The 18,028-nt window shown below is 37.3% G+C and overlaps 1 protein-coding gene across 2 annotated transcripts in view; it reads left to right on the top strand.

Annotated features, from left to right (window-relative positions):
• Window positions 1-695: 695 nt before the first annotated feature.
• The window catches only part of MICAL2 (microtubule associated monooxygenase, calponin and LIM domain containing 2), a 112,235-nt gene continuing 94,902 nt past the window's right edge, over window positions 696-18,028 (top strand). Inside the window, exons 1-2 of one of the 2 annotated variants that reach the window (XM_009288832.2) lie at window positions 696-1,107; window positions 3,790-3,827. The gene's annotated coding sequence lies outside the window, so the exon portion shown is untranslated. The remainder of the gene's footprint in view (window positions 1,108-3,789; window positions 3,828-18,028) is intronic. The other variant, XM_019474520.1, reaches the window with a different exon arrangement.

Below are 18,028 nucleotides of genomic sequence, written 5' to 3' on the forward strand. Positions count from 1 at the left end.
CCAATGCAATTCATCCAGGCACTGTGACAGTCGTTTTCCAGAGCATAATATTCAGATCTTTGGTCACTAAAAGAAAGCAAGTAAACGTTATATGCTGAGCGAACACTGAGAAGGACTTGGCTCCAAAGGCATCTGCTTAAGATTTCCACTTTTCCACATCTCCACTTATCAAAATAATTCCTTAATTTGGTTTCAGGGATGAAGGCACTTCAGTGTGCATGTTTATGGTAAAATCATGATATAAGAAGGAATATTAATTATATTGTCAAGAAAAAATTTATGTACAGTCTCTGGTACAGTAAAATCAATCAGTGTGATTGGTTTGTTCAATATTTTAAAAATACACTGTGCTGTAGAAATACTAGAGGAACAGCTCGCTCTGTTCTGAGATCTTGTGTCCAACAAGTGTGACTTTGTCTGTGCTATTTTGCTCTGCTAAAGTATACCTCATGAAATCTCCTGAAGTATTCTCTGTGCAACTGTGGAGGCTAATAATTTACTCAAACTCATTAAGAAAATTAAATCCTCTTCAAAGAATTACATCCAAACATTCTGCAAATGTTTTGAAACACAACGGCGACACTCTGCCCCCAGTTGCTCTTGTGAAATCCTGCTGTAGTGAATGGAAGCTACGTGTGAGGACGGGGCTGGACTACAGCCTGTTTGTCCTGGCTGAGCAGTTATGGCTTACGTTTAGAGCATTTCTTCAGGGAAGCAGGAACCCCATTTAAAATCTCCACGGTATCAGTTGTTCTTGTCTCCACAGTACCTTGAATCTGTCTTACAAGAATGGCTTGAGATGCAGCTATGGAAGAAATACGGGGCAGATAATACTGCCGTCTTTTACATCCACATAAACAATGAACTCGTTTGAATGCAGAGAGGTAAAAAAGCAATCACTGGTTAAGCTGTAGTTGCTCACGCCTGGCTTGCGTGACTACAACTAAGCACAGAATGTAGCTGATTGTCCTTATGTGTATGTACGGTCATTTACCATTTGATGAAATCAAGAGGATAAATTGTACCATTGATGGAATTTCTCAAGCCATGTACATGCTGCATTTTCTCCTGGGTGTTTAGTTAAATGACGTTTTCCCTTTCCTGCAGGTAAGCAAATTATTTTCTTTTTCCTTTTGATCTCTCAGGACTCTGTTTTTTTGCCTGTCTTACCTTAATTCCTTTTGATAAAAGAGCCCTTTTATCATGCATGCTAAAATTGTTGGCTAGGTCTATTTGACATGCCATGATGAAACTAAATAAGTAGCTTTTTAAATGTCATGTACCACTTCATTTTTCTATATGTCTCATCACTAGATTTCACAATATCATGAGTGTCATCATTTTTGGTGGTTTTTATTGAGCTCCAGCTTCTGGATTTTTTTCCTTAAAATAAACATGAAAATAGTTTACATATCAAGCTCCTGTGGTTGCAGAAAAGCACTTAATAATCTGCTCAGTTGTATGTGAAAAGCTAATTAAAAGCATGTTTCTTGTGAAAAAAACTTCTGATTGGGAGGCCTGAGCCATGATTTTAGAATGCTTGGGAATGGTGATATTTCATACACAGTTGTTTGTTGTTTATTAGCAGGTAAGCGACAGGATTTCTGTACTGGAGAATTTCAGATTAGGAATTTAATGACTATTTAGTCACACTTACTGACTGTGCTGTCTTAGGCACATGGTAGTTTTCAACACGTCTAGAAATGTGACTAATAATTTAGCCAATTACTATAAAAATGAAATCTTTTTTTATGGGCTGGTCAGATGATCTCCTGCTTATGAGGTTTTCTAAACCAGGAATGTCTGAGCTACTTAATGGGCGTGGCTTTTAGTTCCTGGGAAACCCCTACATTGAACCGTGTATTTTAAGGAATGAGTAGAAAAAACAGGATTTGTAAAACTTTTCTAAGATAAAATTTGTTATTAGATACAGAACTGTAAAAAACCCCCAACTTTCAGGGTTTTGTTTAGATGGTTTTTTTTTCTTATCAGGCTGTTCTGTGACTTGGAAGCAGCAACCTATTTTTGTACCCTGTTACTTTTACTTTAAACAAATAAATTAGCATTCAAATTTCCTGTCCTAATCTAATTAACACAGTGTTTTCTGTAGTAAATAATGGTAGCATCTCCTTTGACTCTTCAGTCAGAAAGTATAGAATGCTGTAAAGTACACTGTCATCATTTATTTAGCCTCATGGACTATTTAGCCTCATGTCACTGTCAAGACACTTTAATTAGTACCTTGATTTTTTTTGTCTAAACTTAATCTTAAAAACTTGTTTAAAATATTGGAAAAAGACTACTATAGGCCTTCAATCTGCAAGGATGTAAGCACATATGGGATCTTGATGAACTCTAACAACATCATTTAGAAATGACAATTCTTTTATTATATTATGACTTATTTTCTACATTTAGCCACTGCTACTGCATTTCTGACTTGTATAGCTTTTCAAGACCTTAAGATTAATGCTTTTAATAAATTACTTTCAAGCGAAGGTTTGTTCAAAACCTTGAATTTTGCAACAGACAACCTGTAATGATAGAGGGGGACTTTTATTTGTTTATCAGGAATGAAATCAATATACAAGAACAGAAAATATATTTAGCTGTGAATTTGCTGTGGAAGCTACTTTCTGATAGCAGGGACATGCTGTTGTAAAATAGTTTGCATTTCACAACGTCAGTTTTACAGGCATCGTATCACTGCAGCCTATAAAAAAAGAGTTGACCCATTATGCAACCATTGGAAATGAACTATAAAGGGTAATAGGAAGCGATAACTTCTGAAGAAGCATTCATACCAAATGTTTCTATTACCAGTGAAAGTATTTTTTACATGTGATTTATAAAATAGATGGATTTATTTTATAAATAAAGGACAGATTCTGCTCAAAATTAGATTCTTGGTAACATGCTAAAGATTGTTCCTTTATACATTTAATACTTGCATTGTTCAGTATTTGAATACTTGTACATAATTTTCAGATAGGCAGGAATTTCTGAATTTACCATTCATACCCTGGTCTTGCCCAGTTTTTCTTCCAATAGTATCTGAATCTTAATTGTACATTGATCTACAAAACCAGCAGTAATCACTGCAGGGTTTTTTTCTGATCTTATTTTCTTCATAATGAAAAAGTGAAAAATATATGCAATAACTCGCATTCATTCTTCATGTATAAATTGAGTAAACCAGATGCCAGGTCCAAGTAGTTGTTCTCCTCTTCTTTTATTTCCAGACAACTTTTCATTTTTCTGAGGTGTTTATTCCTAAAATATTATATGATTGTATCTCTGTGAGAGATGTGTAAGCAACAGGGCAGAGGCTTTCTAATGACAAACACCAAACTAAACACAGCAGGACTGTAGCAGATCCCCAGGTAGAAACACTCACGGAGAATTAGAGAACCTTTTTTAATTACCCAGTATCAAACGTAGCAGTGACCAAGAAAATACTTCTCACCTGACACATCTATAGTCTGCCTGATGTTTTAGAATGTGTTTTGTTTGGACATCTCTTTTTCTTCTCAGTTTCTTCTCCCCCCTGCAAAACCATACAAAACTTGTTCAAGAAATGCAACTATTTTCCCTCAAATTAAACTTCCAGTGCTTTGCACAGAAGGTAAGAGGCCAAATCCACAGCCAAAATTTTTGAGGTGGCAAAGGCAGGGTAGCCTAGCTCAGCTGAGGGCTATAAACACTCATTGCTTAGCTTTTAAACTAAAGAGTAGCTTCTCTCTTTTGGCTTTCCTATTTCTAGCCTTATCTTGGTTGTTTTTGTTACAGGTAAAGGCCTCACAGCATTTGCACTCTGAGGTATCCAGGTAGGTATCCTGTTTGATGGTTTGGAGGATGAAGGTTAAAAAAAAATTGCTTAGAAACAGAGGGGGAAAAACATTAAAATAGGCATTGGGTCACAGCAGAGTGCAGAATACTTGTGTCAGAAGAAAGACTACTACAGCCCAGGTCCCTATCTTTTGCAGATGTACTTAGCTTTGCATGCTGATTAAAATCCTTTGAAGCTGATAGGACTGAATAGTTGTGGGTGATTTTAAGCTGATATGTAAGTCCTCAAATGCAGCATATTCCTAAGAATGAGGTTCTATCAGAAGCTACCCTAACTTTTTTCTTGTTTCTCTTGTATCCTTAATAGATATAACCAAAGCTGGACTTTGTTGAATGTTCCAGTTCTGACCCTGATCCTCCAACATCCCATTTAAGTATTCACATGATAAAGTTATTTGTAAATGTTAAATCTTTGCAGGATTATGATCTAAAGGAGTATTAGAGCCTGATCCAACTTCTTCAGAGGCCTGCCCTAGATTTTGGTGATCAGTGTTTCAGAGCCATACTAAAGGGATTAAGATGCTGACAGTGCTTACTGAAGATAGAGTTTTCCTAAAAGCACAGTTCAGTATTCTAGTATTGACCCATCCAGAGCATGTGATATAACAGTGCACATTATATAGTGTATCTCATCATACTTAGGCTAGCATAACTCTGATGGTTTACAGTGGCTCCAGTAGCCTTCACTTTATTTATGCTTTTGTAATCCAAATGCTAAGCAGTGTAAATATTTCCCCTATGTGGCTATACACAGAGAGATGTATTTACTTATATAATGTGCGAGGCTATGTCACGGAGAAACGTAAAGTATTTGCTACTGTCTGTCTGAGATGAGTGGATTACCTGCTGCAGTGACATGGAGGCGTTAGACAGGCTGCCAGGGCCCTGTCCCAGTGACTCTGCCGTGCCCAGAGCTCTCCAGGAGACTAAGCCTTTCTTTAGAGAGGGCAGCATTGCAGAAGTAGAATTACACTTTATAGCACTTCAGCAGCTTGTATAGGTTAAGCTTTTGTAAAAAATAAAGGAAAAAAACATTAGAACCATTTTCCCGCTGCTGGTACAGAAATATTCTGGGGTCTTCTCTCTTCCTCCATCCATTTGTATCCTTTCATTTTACTTCTCTGCCTTCCCTGTGTCAGGAACAACTTCCCTTTATTTCACAGGTGTGGCAAGCAGGACTGCGGAAATGATACAGGGAGAGATTTGGCACTTTTTTTCTTTCACCAGCTGGCAGGAGATATATATAGGATGACCTACAACAGGAGAGGGGTGGCAGTATTGCTGAAATGTGAACCAGGTGGTTGAAGACTAGGCAAAAAAAAAAAATTTCTGTGGTGATCCTTTTTCTGCGTGTGAGAAATCTGCTAAAGAACAAGAAAGGCCAGAGGCCTGGTAAAAGCAGGCAATGTGCTAGACTGGAAGACTTTATGTAAAAAAAAAAAAAAGGTATTACTTTTTCCCCACATGGTTTGCAATTTACCTCAGGACTACAGAAATTATGTTGTCTTGTTTGATATGATGATAGCCCTGTTATCGTGTTATATGGCCATTCCATCCAAGCAGCTTTGCACCCATCGCAAACACGTGTTAGTTTTGCTTAAGAACACTAGGGAAAAAAAAAGAAAAAAGTATTATCACTTCTATTTTGTGGTGAAGAAGGTGAGGGTCTGTGATGTAGCTATGCCACATGGACATGGAAAATTTATTGCCGCCAGAATACAAGTTCCCTTGCCAGATCTGAGTGTCTAGCTTAAGAACACTTCCTTTCTCATTACGTGACATCATCATGAACAAACATATTAAATGGTATAAAATCATCATTCTTGCATAATACCTTTCATCTCAGGATTTCAAAGCACTTTACAATCATTAATCTGTACCTCTTAACCCAGTAATCACATGAGTAAGGTCTTCCTCACACAGAAGAAACATTTCTAAATACTTTTACATCCTGTTGAAGATGAGAGGAGAAGAAGCCAAGTTTACCCAGACAGGAACTGGGATTAAAACTCAGTACATCTGCTCTCCATAAGCATCTCTCTTCCTTTCAAATGCATCTACAGATCCAAAAGTCCCAATAAATATTGAGAGAGAGGTGGTTTTGGTGCGTATCTGAAGCCTGATGCTGCTTGGTTTAAATTTAGGATCTCCAGCTAACACAGATCTGTTCTGTTGCTCCATAGAGAAAAAAATCTGTCATGTCATGCATGTTATCACAGCTGTTTGTTTGTTTTACAAATGGCTTTCTTCACAAGCTGGATTTTGTTCAATATGCATTACCAATTCTGGCATATTGGTCAGCAGTGTTTGGAACAAGAAGAATACTTACCCAGATGAATAGTGTTCTCCCATGTGAATGACTGCAGTGACTCCTAATCCACTCAGTCACTCTGTATAGAGAAAGCATAGAAACAAAATCTATCAATGGGACAAGAACACAGCTTAACTCAGAAAAAGCTTTCAGAATATTAACTGCAAGTTACTGGAAGATTTAAATTCTTCATAAAAGACAAAATATTGCTGCGACTTTTCGAAGTCAAACATTATTTGTCATGCTTTGTGTTCTGATTTTGCCCTGATTTTGTTTTAGGGTCATATTTGTTTGTTCTAGGGTGAATGGGCTTAGGGCTAATATAAACGTGGACTTACTGTCTGAGAGTCAAGGGTGCCAACTCTGTGAATGAAATTGTTTCTTCTGATTGATCTAACTCTGCCGTAGAAATCCACAGTATCAGGTTTTGATCCCCTGCATAGCTACTATGTATGATCCAGTGCAGCCTTTCACTATCTTTTTCTGCCAAGTCTTGGCCATCTTTGTGCTTGTTTCTCATGACCAAAAAGCTGCCTGTTTGATGTTATTTATCTTTAGAAGGAGGAGGGTTGGCAACAATTCATTACCAGAAAAATAGTTGACACTAAATAGAACCACTTACTGAATTTACTGATTTTATTTTTTTCTTTATATGGAATTACTTTTCAGCTACTGTATCCTTTCGGATTCAGGCTGTTGTGTTATTTTTGAATCTTTCCATTCGAGAACAGTATTTCAAGCATTTGAACATTTTCTTTTTACCATTTGTAGAAGAGTGCTAGGCTTTGACCCTGTCACCACCCGAGATGTTTTGAAACTTGCCCACATCTTTATTTACTGCGGACTGGATTACTGTGATTCCTGCCAAAGTTCCTGCCCAGACACTGCTATTAAAAGGTTTTGTTAGAGTCAATATATTGAGAGCAGAACTTTATAATATTTTTAAACTTTCAAATCACGTTATTCTATTATTGATTCTTTGCATTGTGTGATGACGTGTCCCTCTTGATTCCTACTTTTAATTTGTTGTATATACAAAGATATGTTTACAGCTTTGATTGTAGTCCAATAATTCACAGGATATAGCTGGGATGGTTAAAGAACTTTTTCATCAAGTAGCATTTTTACCAAATTGTAAGATCCAATGGACTAAAAATAGATTATATACCAGTATTTAAACTGGGAAAAGGTAGGGATAATGAAATTCAGAGAATTTACTCTAAGACTGCTAGAGGCAAAATCAGACAAATTCTGAGATGGGTTGCAATAAGAAAACAAATAATTAATGGTAACATAATTAATACCAGTTGACATAGGTTTATGGGTGAAAGAGCTTGGCAATGGACATGTAATGTGCATTTGTAAGTGTGGCTAATAAACATACCTATGTTGACCTAATGTATGATTCAGTGTTCCTAGGGACATTGGACATTCTAATTTAAAACAAAAAAAAAAAAGAAAGAGAGAAATGCAATATTAAATTGCTAGTTAATTGATAGGCTGAAAAAGTGGTTATAAGAGAAGATTAGTTAGTTTCGATTATTTCTGTTACTCCCAAGAACTTGTTCTTGCTCTGGTGAAATGCCATGTTTTTATCAGAGTCAACATGGAAAATGCTGATGGCTCCAAGTTACTTATAAAACCTGACCTGAATAATTTGATAAGGCATGATCACTTGAGTAATATGTGTTTGAATGTTAACAACCAGTGCTTATGGAGGAAGAGTCTAACAAAGGCTAATTTATTTGTTTAATCCAAGAGTTAGCATTTATCACAGCCCACAAGCAAAGGAAAGGTGACTGTCAATTCTATAATCAAGCACAAGAAACACCCTAAATTTGGAAGCAGAAACTAGATACATTCAAGCCGCAAATAACCTGCAGGAGCAGGTTTTTTATTCTGAGGCAAGCTAGTTCTTGGTGCGATCTTCTTTGGTATGCAGAAGCTTCTTTAATACTTAAGCCTTTTTAATAAAGACTAAGATATTTCTAAAATGGGTACTATAATGCAAGCAGAAAGTATATGGTTGAAAATTAACAGCCTGTGTTAGATAGGAAGTCAAGGTAAATGATGATAAAGTTCCTCAGGTCTTAATCTATGTATATATCTTCATCTGAATCCTATTTTCCTTCTGATTATTAATAACCTGCTATCAAAGGTATATTCAACATGTGTTGAAACAGTAGAAGATATGGCTCCATTCCTGTTATTTTCTATTTCCACATACACATACGACAATTCACACAGAAGTTTATCAGAACCAGCGAAAGTAGTGAATGGTTTTAAAATAAGCCAATGCTTTGAGTGCTTTCATGTTCAGTTTCGGTAAAAAGCATCACTTAAGATTATCCATTTAATTTGCATGACAATGGCATTATTGTCAGATGAGGTGCTGCATCTGGGGGAGTAGTAACTCCTAGCCAGCAGGACATAACTGAGTTTAGAAATCACTTAACCTGTGCTATCTACAGCCTTACCTTTTTGTCACATGTGAGCACTTCCTGAAAGAGCATTGAAGAATATAGTTATAATTTGTTGTAAGAAATTAAGTTATTTTCTCATCACCCAGATGCAGATCTGATCCTACACCACTAAAGTCAGTGGAAGTGAGATGAAGCTAAATGGGTATTAGTCTTGTGAACTTTTTGTATGTGCAAAAATGTGCTCATGCTGTATCCCTTCAGGTTAGGAGACAGAGTTCCCTTGGGCTAGCGAGACTTTTTTGGGGCCAAGTTAGGGAAGAAGCTTTGAGAAGAAGCTTCACTTTGGGAAGTCTTCTCTCCCTCCTGAGTAAATCAGCAGCCTATGGTGATAAGTTTCCCAATTTACTACCTAAGTGAGAACCTCTGAGTCTGTGGTGTTGGTGCTTCTTTTGGAACTATTTCTGGTATAATTGGTATAATTGGCGGATTCTTGCTTCTTGAGCATTTCTTAACCAAAGGTCAACTGATATATTACTCCTTGGTGAGAGTTTGTTTTTATTGTTCTATCTGACAGGATATATTTCAATAGCAGTATGTTGTGCTTCTTAGTTTACCTTGTCTTGATGATATTTGCTTTTGGGACCTCCCTGGAAAGGTACGCTGAATTACCTATGGATGGGATGTGACCAAGCTGAACTCTAGCTGGTTTGCTTTTTGCATCCACTTCTGAACTTACCATATAGAATAGGGGTGAAGGTGGAAAGGAGAAACTAAGCAAGTTACCCTCCACAGAAGAGGGTGAAGGAATTGTTTAAGAACACAATACAAACAGGGGCCTTGGAAGTAATACTGGTGCCCGGTATTAGTTTACTTTTTGTTCTGTACTATATAGATCTCATTTCACTCCATCTAATCTAAAAAATGCATTTGCATAATGACTTTTTGTTAAATAAAAGGTTCAACACTGTTGAACTGTTTAATTATACTTTGGCTGAGTTGCATGTATTTTCAAATCCTTATTTCCTAATAACTTTAAAGGAGATGGAGTTTGCCAAGGTCTGTTTAATTATTTCACCTATGTTTACTTGGGAAGTTTTCCTTTCAATCCAATTTCCTCCCTCTTTGCCTCTTCTTTCCTTCTTCTTTCCCTCTTTCCCCTCTGTTGCAGAATGCAGCCCCAGGCATTCAGACTTAGGCAGTTGTCCAAATCTATTTTAAAACAAAATTCTAAATCAAAACTTCATGCAGCTATAGGGCAAGGGTCACATGTACTTTCCCTGGGTCAGCAGGAAAACTTGTGATGACATTGCAGACCCATCTCTCTTTCCTCTCCCAGTAAATATATGCAAAATGTAGAGCTATAAAAATGTTTATTTTTCAGGAGAAGTCGAAGTTACCTTGTCCCATATAGGACCAGTTGAAAGAACTTTGGCTTAGAAAAAAAAGGGAAGGTAGGCATGTCTTACCTAAGAAACTTAATTTTTTTCCTGATTAACAGCAAAGACTTAGCAAAGCATGTCTAGATTTTGCAGTGTTGACACACAGTTTCATTATTACCATAATAATATCACTTGATATCAGAGGCAGAGAAATGTCAAACCTGAAATGCCATTCAGAGATGGGAGAAATCATGGCATTTTGCAGAAACTGAGATATACAAAGCTTTTGTAAGCACTAGTTCATTGTTCACACTTTCTGTCTGTTTTCCATACTGAACCCACAGTAAGCCTGTAGTGATGTAGAGAAGTAGATACTTTGAACAAAACTTGGAGTAGAAATAGATGTTAACACATTTGAAGCTGTATTTGTAGCTGAAAACATTCTAGTATTTTGATTTTTTCCCCTGATGTTTCTATGGTAGTTATCCTTGTATATTTTTCAGCTGCTTTTGAGTCACTTTTCTGTACTGCTGGCTGTGAAAGTTAGAGAACAGCTTCTGCAGATGAAAGGCCAGCAATGATAGCACTGGAATGTGACCTCGGACGTTATCAGAATGACATTGTCTGTCAGACGATACGGCATTCTTATTTTTCCGACCACTTTTGGCATGGAATCAGGTCAGTTCAGGATGGGGGCATATATTGCCATGCCATACATATACCCATAAATGGCATATTAAGACTCTCAATATGAAGTTAGCTTAGTTAATATGAAATAGGTTTCATTTCAAAAGCCCTCTCTTGTGGGTAGATATCTAACATGTTCTTCTGTCACTTCCAGCCTGTTTTAAAAGTCTGCTTGAAAGAAACCACTGGGATTAGAGAGAGACTGGTTATTCTCTCTGAAAAAAAAATTGAAATAAATATCAAATGAGGATAATTTTCTTGCTGTGGATCATGGGTATTCTGCTTAATAGACCAAGGTCTCATAAACTGTAAGTGATTATTCCTTCCTGCCTCAGATTTGCGAAGTACCTGAAACAGTAACAGAAAAGAAGCTATTATCTAAAAGATAGATTTTGAGTGAATGATGTTACTTGGGTGTAGTCTCCATAGCGTCCTTCTCCCTACCTGCCATTGAAAATAATGGATGCAAGTGTCTGGTGGATAAACTATGCGGGTGAAAGCTGGGACTATATGTCAGTTCCACTCTCAGCCTGGCCGTTGGCTTGCACTGTGAGCAAGTTATTTCCTTAAGCCACAACATCCACAGCTGCAGAACAGGGTGAGACTCGAGTCCTCAAAATAAAAAACCCGTCCTTTGTAATGCAAATTCTATTATTTCTATGGTACTACTTCTAAGGTGTTACAGATCTGAGATTTTTTTGTAGATTGTGTCCCTCAGGAGATTCCAAAGGGTCAGGAATATTTTGGGGTTTTGTTGGTGCATACAGATTAGGACAACACATGCATGTGGGGCTGTCTTTAAGCTAAATGGTTGAAATGCCAGAAATTTGGTACTCTTACATCTGGACAAAAGGAAATACTTCTACCGCTCTTCTTCTACTGTGCAGTGTGGAAGAAATTCTGTGGTTGTTTCCATGATGAATCATGCAGATAGTAGTTATGCATGAATTAATGTTTTAGGATGAAACTCCATCCTTAGTTTTTGATAATGCTTCTGCTCTTGAAAGGAGAATTGAGATTGCTTGTGCTCTGTATTCTACTTCCATCTCTAATTTTTTTTGCAGATGAATATGCTGGATGATGTTTACGGATGAATATTTAAACAGCATTCATTTTTGTGCATAGAAAATGTAACAAGATCTCTGATGTTCCAGAGCTGAAAAATTATCAGTGAGTTAGTAAATAAGTAAGTTAAAAATGACAATTCTAGCCAGTTATGTCTTTGTGTTTCCAAGATAGTTTCTTATGCAAGCTAAAAAGATCAAGCATTTCTTCATAACAATGCTCAACCCAGACCAAAGAAGAGCAGCAGGAGAGCTATCCATGTTACAAATCTTGGTCATAAGCCTGTTTGTTTGCTTTTGAAATATAATATTGTGGTAGAGTAATTACAGAAATAGAAAGCATTTCAGAGTGAATGAATGAGCAAAATATTCTTATTCTTGCTGAACAAGTGCCTAAGTGCTTCCAATGACAAGGTGAAAAATTTCTAACGTATTCCTAATCTAGAAAAAAAGAATCAGTTTAAACAGTATTTTGACTCATCAGTCAAGTTTTGAGCATGCTCATAATTTTCTCACTACTTTTGAATCCTGTGTTTGGGAAGTGCCTGGACTGATTGGCTGAGTCATTTTCTGGTGATTAAGTGGTATGTCTGAACAGGAAACATACTACAAAAGGCTTAAGGGGGTTTATAAATAGAAAATGTTCTGAGGGAAAATCGTTACTCAGAAAGCAAATTCTATTGATACATGACTGCATAGATGTTGTCTGTTGTACAAGACCAGTATTTTTTAATGGAAAATTTTATTTATTTTTTTTAAAAAACATTTAATTACTTAATACTATTTCTTTACATCTTTATCTTACTCAGATGCATGTGTAGGGACAGTAACCACTTTTAAACTTCAAAATAAACTGCCTTGATAGCTGTCCTTTTGTTTTCAAGGCCTACGCTTTTGATTCCAAGAACATGTCTTTAAACTTACCCTTGTTAAACTGAAAAAATCCTGATTTACTGTGCACTTCCTATGTGCCTTCTTCTGTGATATAGTAGGTATATGTCATGTGTCATACATACGGAAGGAGCAAGGAATGGGACACAGAAGCTAGGAATTCCTGTGTTAATACTGCTTCTGCCATTGTTCAATTAGTGAGTCGCCTTAGACAAGTTTTCCTATAATTTCCCTAGTTTTTCTTAGGATTGTAATTTGTCCTCACTTTGTTCTTCTGGAAAGGTAGGATAACAGCTACTCCCCCATTTCAGAATGGTATTTTACCACATGCTGAATACAAAGCATGATAGGATACTGTACAATTCCCTTGAAGTCAATGACTTTGTCCACAAAACTAGAAAGGGCAGGGTTTTTTTTCCCTCTCCAGTTAGCAGCAATCTTGGGATCCCTATCTGGCCATATTACAGTGTAACTTACTGACAAACTGATCATTTGACTGAAAAGAGCAGTTCTGTCATTGTTTAAAAAGGAGCTATGTTGTTAACATAGGAAAAAAACATTGTGGACAAGTAATGGAACTAAAATCAAACTGTCCTAATTTATAGCCGGATCCAAAGCTAACCAAAGCCAGTGGGAGTCTTTCCACTGACTTCATTAAACTTTGCATATTTGTCCACAGAAGTGCTAGTAATACAGCCCAGCCAGGCCCTGGGAGATGCTCCAACCCCTTGTTCTCAGCTGACCTTCTTTGGCCGGTGTACAGAGCTGCTAGGGCGAAAATGGTACTACATACAGTACCAAGGGCAGGCTGAACTAAAACCTTAAACAAAAAAATGCTGTAGGAAAACCCTCACTAAAAAAGAAAAAGCTGAATATAAATAACAGTAAATGGTAGCAGTATTATGGGTTCTTCTGCCTCCAGGCAAGCGCCTACACATTTATAAATAATGACATGCAGACATTCGTTTAGTTTAAGATGCTTATTGATGCTTTGTAGACTAAAGCTTTAAACAAAACAGAAGGCAAGAATGGGCAGGTTTCCAAAATCTGGGTATATTGTGAAATAAAAAAGTACATATAAGCTTTCTCTCCATGAGCGCACAGTGAAATGTACGTGTTGGCTAAGAATCCTACTACTGTACGCTAAAAAAAAATCCTACTCTATCACTGCCTGGAGTGAATAATAAGAGAAGTGGCAGGGCTCATGAAGGAAACCAGCCATTTAATTCAATTAATTAAGATGGAAGTCTGCTTGCAATGTAGAACTTTTTTTTCAATAAGGAAATTTCATCTGTAAAGTTTCACAGTAAACCATTCTCTGAAACAGCCTGTTAGATAGCGACTATATTTTATTGAAATTTAATATGAATTATGCATGTATATCTAAACTTTTGTTTACTGTCTGACAACAAATATTTGTCTGTGTGGGTGAAAGTGAAACACCAGACAGTGATCTCTAGATCACCAGGAAGTGTTGCACTGCTGTAAATAAACCATTTAAATCCTGTGAAGTTATTTCAGATTGACTTTTTTTAATACTGAAAATAACTTTTAGTCTTTAGCTTATACATTGTTAAACAATATGTTAGTGAATGGGGGATGCCAGATGCATATCTTGAAAGAGCAGCATAATTGCTGCTCTTTAAGAAATTGCAAGGATGCAATATAGCTAAAAGAAGCACTTCACATGCAGAAAGAAGTGCTTTCAAATGAGGAAGGTTGAATGGCAGACAAAGACTTTTCAGTTGTGCTGAGTTTCACAGGTCAATCTCATGTATGAATTTTAAACAACCTATGAAGGGCACTTGAAAGAAATGCCAGTTCTGTGAACAACATGGAGCAATCATACAACAAGCTGATGGACTAAGTTTCTGCTCAACAGGATTTCCCCTGGGAATGTGGCAGTTGTTAGATATCTTCATTTCAGCTGTTGTGAAAATGCACTTGTGCCCAGGCTTTGTTTTCTCCCCAAGTGCTGCTGTTACCATTCCAGAGAGTTCAAAGTGGTTTTGCTCTTGGTGTGTTGAGGCTCCTCCCTCACCAGCTGAAATCTGGTATTTCAAACTCTGGGTATGCATGAGCAGGAAGGGTGGAGGGATGCCAACTGCTCTGTTGAAAAATTTGCAGATGCACAGGACCTTTTTTTTTTTTTAATTAAAGAATACCTTTTTTTTATGCTGGCACTGAGACTGGAAAGCTATTGGCAGATGGTGCAACTCTGAAAAGGTCTCTCTTTAAGCTACGCTTGTTTGTTTAAAGTTGCTAACATGACATGTTTAAATACTAAATTATGGAGTTCATAAAAATATTTTACAGGTTGTCAAGAACAATATTGCTTGTGCTGTGATCCAGTGAGATCACATGAGCTAAGAAAACCCAAGCAACAGAAAGGAGGCTGTTCAACAAGCCTTAGTGTTACCCTGGGAGCTGGTGGCAATTCATGAGGTGGCACCTCTCTGTCAAGTGCTAAGCCAATAGCCAAGTGGTGGTAGGAAACGTGGTGCTGCAGAGCCTGCCATCTCGGGGGGAGGCAGCAGTAGGGGCTGAATTACCTGCAACATCTTTGAAATCTCCAAAACTTAACGGCAGGGAGGAGAATGACCGTGGCCTTATTCCACATGTGGTCTCAACATGTCAAATGCTTGCTGTAAAACTTCTTTTGCTCTGCCAGGTGGGCTATAGCACTTGTCTTCCCTCTCATAAGCAGTGTTGAAGAGGGTTGTGTCCTCCTGAGCCACTCTGAATTTGGCAGATGGGTTTCGGTAGCACTGATGTCTGCACATGGCCTGCGTCTGTACGGCAGTGCTGAGCTCCTCTGGGAGCGGAGGCATTATGTAAGGCTGAGCTCTTCCCTATAGGCTTATGGAAAACTGACAATGCTGGAATGGGGCCAATTTAACTGGGAAAACTGAAGTTGACTAAGCTTGAACAACTTAATTATCACATAAAGTTAAAGAAGTAAATGGCTTTAGGCCCCATTTAAGAAACCAGGGCTGAAAGGGTGGAAACAGGAATAAGCTGCTTTTTTCTCTGTGATCAGATAAGAAAGAGAAATCTGCAGTGCTGCTGTAGCTGGATATAAAATAAAAAACCTGAAGTTGCAGTGGGTAGTTAAAAAGCAATTAAACTTTCAAGAACATATTCCTCAGTAGCAGTTTGAGGACACTGTTGTATTTTTTACCCAGAAAGAAGTCCAATGTTTTGAAGATAATTTTCCTAAGGTTAAGGTAGTGATTAGAGACCTATAACTCACAACACCAGGTTTAGGAAAAAGTCTCCTTTGTGTCTGTACTGTGGGTAGCCTATCAATGCCATGAGTATCTTTAGCTTTAGCAGTTGTGTTGCTGTGCTGCTATTTGGCCTCCGGTGAGGACTGTGGAATCCTTGCTTTTAACAGATGTCTCGGTCTTTTTTTTTTTTTTGTTTTTCCAGTTGATTGAGGTCAGAAGAAAAGTTGGTTATCGGTTTAAATGAGCATAGGATTGAATCCAGTGAAAGATAGGAGGCTGGATGAAATTTTCTTTCTTACCAGTAAGCATAGTAGTGAAAAATGTCAATATGCATATTTCATTGAGCATAACCACTTACTTCCTGAACCATGAGAACAACTGAGTATTTTTGAACAAAGTTTACATATGCAAATATTTGTAACACATGTAAATCAGATTGAAATGCAAACCTACAGGTAAACCAAATTTTTATATGCATCAACACTTTTCTTGCTGAACTATATATAACCATAATATACACAATTTCTGCAGAACCTATATAGGTCCTTAATTATTCCACTCTTGTTAACAGTATCCTTTGGAAATCTGTATCAACATTATCTTGAAGAAAGAGTAAATATGAGATTAATGTCAGTGACATTAATTGACATTTCCTACAGAAATCCAGAACATGGAAAGGAACTTTAGAAGTTGTAATCATACATTTGCCAGTCCTAATTATGACATGACAGTAAAATTCATGTTTCTTCATCTTCTTTGCCCAGACCATGAGTTTGCATTTTAGTTGCACTGTAATAGTCTCTAAGTGCATCATGGCTACGTTTCATGTTTTTATATAAATGCTGATTGTAAATGGCATTAAACATGCATAACTCTTGTTTCTTAGCAACCTTATTTTTTAAACAAAGGGAGGTTGAATACATATAATTTATTTATTTTATGCTGTCAAGACAGACATATAATGTATAACAGACAAAACTGATACCCAGCAGTTGCTGATTGTTTTCTATTATCTCCATAGAGCAAGTTAGAAACAGTTGTGTTAGATAATTTTAAAAAAAGACTACATCTTCTTCTTAGCCATTCCTTCCTGGCTAAGCATGAGAAGCGAGGTCATCTCTTCTCTAATACAGCATAGTGCAGCACAGTAAATGATCAGTCACTAGAATCTCCCAAAGTAAACTCTGGAATTGCCAAAGAAAGTACTTCCTTCCTCGAGAATGAAAAAAGAGATTTAGTGTTAAATTTCTAATATGGGTTTGTTCATGCATATGGAGTCACATTCATTAAAGAAACAATTACAATAGCACAGACTAACTAGAAGTGTTTAACTTAAAAATGAAGAATGAGAATCTGTGAAACTGAAAGCATGCCAATTAGGAGTGTTGTGGTTTCATCCTTGAGCTAGGCAAGTATGTCTGAGTGTTCAGCTGTCTGAGAAACAGTAATTTCCCTAAAATATCACTGGAGACTATCTCTGCACTCAGACTTATCATGATGGTCCTCACTGTTTCGAACTCTCTGTCATTCTTCCATTAATGACACTCAGGGAAGACTTTGTTCAGTAACACCCACAAAACCTAAATAACATTTAATTAAATAAGGTCTCTGCTAAGATTTAATATGCTAACATCAAAGCATCTGGAAAGTGATCTTTGTCTCTGACAGAAGGTTTCCCACAGACAAGAAATAGTCTCAGGTTCTTGCTGACAACACATACAGAATAGCTAATTTGTATTAAGCATGTATTTACAGAAGATTCCCTTTATTCATTGACAGTCACATTCTAGGAACTATTTTCATGCAGGTGTGTGCTAAATACACAAGTCTTCTGTGTTGTTTTTATTGTTGCTGTGGTTTAACCCCAGCTGGCAACTAAGCACCACACAGCTGCTCACTCACTCCCCCCCGCAGTAGGATGGGGGAGAGAATTGGAAGGGCAGAAGTAAGAAGACTCGTGGGTTGAGATAAAGACATTTTAATAGGTAAAGCAAAAGCCGCGCACACAAGCAAAGCAAAACAAGGAATTCATCCACCACTTCCCATCAGCAGGCAGGTGTTCAGCCATCTCCAGGAAAGCAGGGCTCCATCATGCATAACGGTTACTTTGGAAGATGAACGCCATCACTCCAAACGTCCCTCCCTTCCTTCTTCTTCCCCCAGCTTTATGTGCTGAGCATGACGCCATATGGTG

This window comes from Aptenodytes forsteri, unplaced genomic scaffold, assembly GCF_000699145.1.
Source record: "Aptenodytes forsteri isolate BGI_AS27 unplaced genomic scaffold, ASM69914v1 Scaffold8, whole genome shotgun sequence".
Classification (NCBI taxonomy): Eukaryota; Metazoa; Chordata; class Aves; order Sphenisciformes; family Spheniscidae; genus Aptenodytes; species Aptenodytes forsteri.